This window comes from Lycium ferocissimum, chromosome 12, assembly GCF_029784015.1.
Source record: "Lycium ferocissimum isolate CSIRO_LF1 chromosome 12, AGI_CSIRO_Lferr_CH_V1, whole genome shotgun sequence".
Classification (NCBI taxonomy): domain Eukaryota; kingdom Viridiplantae; phylum Streptophyta; class Magnoliopsida; order Solanales; family Solanaceae; genus Lycium; species Lycium ferocissimum.
In genome coordinates this window covers 31,179,835-31,186,864 of record NC_081353.1, presented here as the reverse complement: position 1 = coordinate 31,186,864, position 7,030 = coordinate 31,179,835, and the positions used below count along the sequence as shown (strand labels likewise).

General features: G+C 33.6%; 2 non-coding genes across 2 annotated transcripts; both read left to right on the top strand.

Moving 5' to 3' along the window:
• Nucleotides 1-833: 833 nt before the first annotated feature.
• On the top strand, nucleotides 834-936 carry LOC132041252 (U6 spliceosomal RNA). Its single transcript, XR_009410955.1, has one exon. It is a non-coding gene; the product is annotated as a U6 spliceosomal RNA (small nuclear RNA).
• A 3,399-nt stretch (nucleotides 937-4,335) lies between these two features.
• LOC132041258 (U6 spliceosomal RNA) lies at nucleotides 4,336-4,438 on the top strand. The gene has a single exon (XR_009410961.1). It is a non-coding gene; the product is annotated as a U6 spliceosomal RNA (small nuclear RNA).
• Nucleotides 4,439-7,030: the final 2,592 nt, after the last annotated feature.

The following is a 7,030-nucleotide window of genomic DNA, read 5'->3' as shown; positions in this document are numbered from 1 at the left end:
TTAAATAAGTTTAGGGGGGTAATAGGACCCAGGGAAAGGTAAGGTGTGTCGTAGCAACTTCGAGTATAGTTCAGGGGGGTGATAGTGCATTATCCCTTTTTAAATGTATAAAGTTTCATTTTTTAAAAATAGATTAAAAAACTGTATCATGTAAAATAGGATAAAGAGTATTCTATATTGAAGACCGAGAAAAGAAAGGAGGAGGGGAAGAAAAAGAGAACAATAATAATTGAATTCACATTTTGATTAGGGAAGGTTCATGACTTTTTTGACTAGCAAATCATCGAGAATCCTAAAGAATTAGGAAAAGAATATGTGTTTGCTTCTAACTCCTTGAAGGTTGATTGGCGTTTCTCTTCTCTTGATTGTGGACTTGGAGTTTTTCCTTTCAACTTTTACTTAGTGTAAATCTTGATACAAATACTCCAACCATCACGTATTCTTTAATTTGGATATATCATACGAAAAAGGAAATGGCCCTAACGAACAGAAAATGACTTGATACATATATAGGGTACAAAATAAATTATTACATTCAGGTAAGCTAAACGGGAAAAGAAAAAAGAAAATATAGTTCTTGAAAATGAATGCGAATTTGGAAGAACTAGGTGAGTTGGTTTGGTAAAGTTACAACTGGGCAGATTTTATGGGCTAATGTATTGTCATCCAACAGTAGCCCCTTTCGTAATGGGCTTTTTAAAAGAAGCCTCAACTAAACAAGAAAAGAAGCTTTCTGGTTCTACTTCAACGAGACCCCTAACTAGATAGTCCCACATCGACCAAAAGCTGAAACTCTCTTCAGTTTATCTGGCAAAACCTTAACACATGTGTTCGTCCCTTCGGGGACATCCGATAAAATTGGAACGATACAGAGAAGATTAGCATGGCCCCTGCGCAAGGATGACACGCACAAATCGAGAAATGGTCCAAATTTTTTTGACAATTACATCCGTGTTTTTTGATCTGGCCTCTCCTTTGAAGTTGTATTTTTTTATCTGCATTCTTCATTTGGGTAAAATGTGGCATGCAGATTTAGAGTAGACTACTAGAAAGGGTCGCCTGGCGCACGAAATTACTAGAAAGGGTTGTCTGGCGGCACACGATATCATCTCGTGTTCACTCAGGGTTCCAATAATGAGAAAATTGTCCCTTGTTTTATTTTTTTATTTTTTTATAGTAGGATGACACACACAAATCGAGAAATGGTCCAAATTTTTTTGACAATTAAACGTGTTTTTTGATCTGGTCTCTCCTTTGAAGTTGTATTTTTTTATCTGCATTCTCCATTTGGGTAAAATTTGGCATGCAGATTTAGAGTAGAATACTAGAGTCGAAATTACTAGAAAGGGTTGTCTGGCAGCGCACAATATCATCTCGTGTTCACTCAGGGTTCCAGTAATGACAAAATTGTCCCTTTTTTTTTTTTTTTATTTTTTATTTTTTTTTTTTTTTTTATAGTAGGTTGAAAATAGTTTGTTAAGTATCACTTGAGCAGTTTTTATGTAAGTGGGGTCTGGAGAGGGTAGAGTGTGAAAATTGGCTTCGATAGACCGTCGAGTCAAGATTTAATTCGAACTGTGAAAATAAAGAATATTTAACGAGGAACTCACATTTGGAAGTACAAATTTTATAGTTTTACATTATTTTTTATCTATTATAAGAGTCTGGCGTAACTTTTTTAGGTGCAATTTATGTTATTTTTGATCTATTATTTGTGTCCGGTGTAATTATTTATGTTGTGGTTTCAGGTATTTTGACAAAAATTTTGCAGTGTTTCTAGTTAGGTTTGCTTTTCTGTGGTTCCTGTTAAATTTAACAATCAGAATTTGGTAAATATTTGACAGACACCGAAAGTGCTCACCTATGGCAAACTCAAAGGACCAACAAAAAACGTGGAAGCAGCAATATATAAAGGGTTTATTGGGGGGTTTTGTGAAGTTTTTAATGAAGTGATTCTTGATGGGGTTGTTAATGATGATTGAAATGTGAGTTCTTGATTTGAAGTGTAGTTTAGGATTTGTAGTGAAGAAGTTGAGGATTCTTATTTAATGATGAGAGGATTATGTGATGTTGGAAAGCCGAGAGTTGTGGAAGCCAACGTAGGGAATCAGTGTAGTTGTTTTGTGGGAAATGGAGGATTTGGAGATTTTGAGAAGCCATTGTTGTGTGAGGGTTGTTGGAAATCTTACGGAAAATACTTAATCACGAACACTATAAGGAAATCTTGCAAGCTTGAGGCATGTCCGAAGACACTGTCCTTAAGGATATTTCACCCAGTATGAGTGTATCCCCAGGATTCAACAAGCTCTTCTAGTATAAAATTAGGAGCCAGAATGTAATAAAGATTTATCTCAAAAAGAAAACCCAGCACAATATAATTTGAGAAGAAGAATTTCTCTTGATTTTTGTGTATCTCCAAAGGAAAAGAATTGACATTATATAGAAGTAAGATTCATAGGAACATTCTGATAGTTGCAATTGTTAATAACGTCTTTTATAGAATAGTAGTAATTGTAGAAGACAATTACAATTCAATATCCTTCATGGCTGAAAATCAATGCTGATAACGGTAGGAATTTTATTAGAATTATGACTAATCAAGGCTAGGTATTCAACCACAATAAATACCATTAACAAGACTTTAATAGAATGAACCTAGACAACAATTTTGAGTATTTCTTTTTGAGATATTTAATTATTTTTTCAACAAAGGTTTATGCTTTTGATGGGTTTATTAGAGCTGTAGAGAGTTTGGGACTACAATATATATAACTCTATGGAGAAGGTGAGGTTTTTTGGTGTATTTTTTGCTGCATTAATACTCTTTTTGAATAGAAGGGAAAAAATGAACATTATACTGGTCGTGTTTGTTTGGGTATGGAATTTAGAAAGGAGTTTTTTTCCCCAGAAAAACAGTTGTGATACTCCCTCCATTCCATAATAAGTGACTCTTTTAGCTCATGCACACCCCTTAAGAAATTGCTCACTCCTAAAAAATTAGGAGTGTTTTTACTAACTTACCCTTAATTATATTTTAAGTTAACATTGGGTATTGAGTAGTTGGTAATTAAAACTTTAGTTGGATGAACAATTAATGAGGGGTATCATTAAACCTTCAACTAACAAAGCTTAATGACTTCAATGAATTTTTTTGAGTATGTACAGTTAATAGATGAAACTTTAGAACAAAAATCACAAGGTGTAAAAATTTCAATAATAAATCTAGATTATGAATGAGAATTTAAAATGACTCTTCAAAATTTATTTTCATGGAGTGACTACTACTCGTTTTGATATATTGGAGAAAAGTTATGCTAGCATGATACTACGTATAATGTGAACACCATTTCATTTGACATAAAATATTGTGCTTATATAATTAAATGCCTAGAAAAAGAAAATGTAATTAATGAATCTTGATTATTTAAACAAGTGCAAATTTGGAAGAATCTGTCCAAAATATTCTTGAAATCCTAAAACGTCACTTATTTTGAAACAAAATAAAAATCCTAAAAGGTCACTAAGTAGGGAATGGAGGGAGTATTAAATTTGAATATGATATTTTTGTGGTTTTTAGTGTCAGTACTTTTATTTCTTCAATATTTTCATTATAGCTTTTTACTCTTTCACTTTTCTTAAACTTGTTTTGAAAATAATTTTCTCGAGCGACGGTCTATCAGAAGCAGCTTCTCTACCCTCGAAAGGTAGCGGCAAGATCTCTGTATACCTCACCCTCCCCAAATTCCACTTGTGGAATTATACTGACTATGTTGTTGATATTTTTGTAGTTATAAAATTATATCACTAATAACAAAATAAAATGTTTATAATTAAATTATTTTTAAATTGATAAATGTATCATTCCTTTTCAGACAGATTAAAAAAAGTGTCATGTAAAATAGAATAGGGAGTTTCACATCTAAAAAAACAATGACTACTTTTAAAACAAGATCGAAAAGTGGGGGTATTATTTGTTAAGGTACTCAATAAATATTTATAAATATTTTAATACGTACTAAAAAAAAAAAAAGTCAATCTAGAGCACAAAAATAATGCGTATAAAAAAATATAAAAATAAGTTACTAAATTCACGTGAATATATAGGCTTTAAGCTAGATGAGCCTCTATACCTAAATCCTAATTGAAAATAGATAAATAAATAAAAAAGGAAATACAGTGCTTGAAAATGAATGCAATAGTAGCCCATCTCGTAATTGGGCTTTTAAGAAGTCTCAACTAAACAAGAAAAGAAAAAGCTTTCCGCTTCTATTCAAACTAGGCACCTAACTATATAGTCCCACATCGACCAAAAGCTGAAATTCTCTTCAGTTATGCGCCCCTTCGGGGACATCCGATAAAATTGGAACGATACAGAGAAGATTAGCATGGCCCCTGCGCAAGGATGACACGCACAAATCGAGAAATGGTCCAAATTTTTTTGACAATTAAGGCCTCGTTTGTCCACAGATACCAAAAAAAACTTTATTTTTGAAATTTTGGAGTTGGAGTTGTGTTTGGCCATAATTTTTTAAATTGTAGTTTTTGGTGACATGTAATTGTAGAAAAGTGAATTTTTTTTAAAAAATAAGTTTTTTGAGTTTTTAGTATTCCGGAATACAACTTTAAGTTGTATTCGGAATTCTCATGGCCAAACGCTGATTCCGGAAAAAAGTGAAAAAAATTTCCGGAATAAAGTGAATAATTCTTACGGCCAAACGAGGGCTAAATTTGCATTTTTTGATCTGGCCTCTCCTTTGAAGTTGTATTTTTTTTATCTGCATTCTCCATTTGTGTAAAATTTGGCATGCAGATTTAGAGTAGATTACTAGAAAGGGTTGTCTGGCAGTGCACGATATCATCGCGAGTTTAAGCAGGGTTCCAGTAAGGCCCGCACCGCACCTCCAAAGGTGTAATGTAAGCAGTCTACTCTGACGCAAGTACTAGTGTCTGGTTTCATGGCTTGAACTCGTGACCTATAGTTAATGAAAATAATTTTATCATTACTCTACGATACATCCCGCTTTCACACAGTATAATTAGTTTTATTGATTTTTTTCTACGAAGAGCTCTCATTTCACATATATTGTAACTGTGAAATAAAGAATATTTAACGGGAACACACAATTGGAAGTACGAAATTTGTAGTTTTACGTTATTTTTTAAATTTATTTCGAGTGTCTGGTAACTTTATGAGGTACAATAGAAATTAGAAAAACGGAATATTACTAAAGGAAAGTGATTCGAACTTTTTGAAATTAATTGAAATTCGTACATTATTATTAACCGTATGACAATTAAATCATGGTTAGTCACGGTATGAACAATTCCTGTACAAATAATATGAAATTGGTCATATTATCGTATGAGTTTTTGAAATTAAAATTTAGAATTGATTCAAATTCGTCACTTGCAACTTTAAGAGATAATAGAAATATGAAAAACGGACTGTATAACTCTGTGGAGAAGGTGAGGTTTTTGGTGTAATTTTCTCATTTTGTCTTTTACTTTTTTGAGAAAATGACAAGATTGCCCTTAATTTTATAGTAGGTTGAAAATAGCTTGTTAAGTATCACTCAAGCAGTTTCTATTGTAAGTGAGGTCTAGAGAGGGTAAGTGTGAAAATTGGCTCCGATAGACCGTTGGGTCAAGATTTAATTGGAACTGTAAAAATAAAGAATACTTAATGGGAGCTCGTATTTGGAAGTACAAAATTTGTAGTTTTACGTTTTTTATTTTTATCTATTTTAAGAGTCTTGGCGTAACTTTTTGAGGTGTAATTTATGTTATTTTTGATCTAATTTTTTGTGAATGGTGTAGTTATTTATGTTGCGGTTTCTGGTATTTTGACGAAATTGTAATGTTTCTAGTTAATTTTTCTTTTTCACAGTTCCTGGTAAATTTAACAATCAGAGTTTGATAAATATTTGACAGACACCAAAAGTGCTCACTTATGGCAAACTTAAAGGACCAACAAAAAACGTGCAAGCAGCAATATATAAGGGGGTGGTCTAGTGAGGTTTTTAATGAAGTGATTCTTGATGGGGTTGTGAGTGATGGTTGAAATTTGAGTTCTTCATTTGAAGTGTGGTTGAGAATTTGTAGTGAAGAGGTTGAGGATTCTTGGTTGAAAGATGAGAGGATTATGTGATGTTGGAAAGTTGAGAGTTGAAGAAGCCAACGAAGGGAAACAATGTATTTGTTTTGAGGCAAACAATGGATTTGGTGATTTTGAGAAGCCATTGTGTAACACCTCGTACTTTCATACTAAACCATATCGGTAATATCCCGTAAATCCGAGTTAGATGTGAACGTATGAAACTAGTATAAAGATCATATTTTAGCTATATGAATCCATTCGGGTGATAAACAGTCGTTTTGAAGTCAAACAAAAAAAAAAATGAAGTTCTTAAGGCCTTCTAAATTCGTCTAAGTCTGAGACAGTTGTACTTATGGACAATTTTCGGGTAGTGACGTTAGGAATTTGAGAAAACTCAAAACATGAAAGTTGTAGGCCTTTGAAATACATTTCCAACCATATATTATGAAGCTCTAAACGGAGCTGCAGGTTGCTAAGTTATACCCGTTTTGCTGCGCGAAGTGCGCGCGAAGTACACTTTTGTGTGCGCGATCGCGCACCCGTAGGTGTTGCGCCGCCCGCGCGATCACCGCGCGAAGTACCCTCCGCTGCGCGACCGCGCACCGACCACGACATTCTAAGAGCCACGCTTCGTTATATTCTTTCCCCACTTCGTTTTAAACCAATTTTTCGAGGTAAAGAACCCTAAGAAAGTCTCTCAAGCCCTAAGGACTAAGCTCTTCTCTCCAACCTTCAAGAAACCGTAAGGTAAGCCTATTCCACGCAATCCAAGTCAATTCCAACATACGTTCATGAGTGCATTAAGCAAGAATTCATCATTCTTAACATGGGTTTTCAAGAAACCCATCTCAAGGTTCAAGAATTCAAGATTTTGGAAATCTTCTTCAAAGCTCAAGTCTTTAATTCAAGTTTTGGAGCAACTAAGGTATGTAG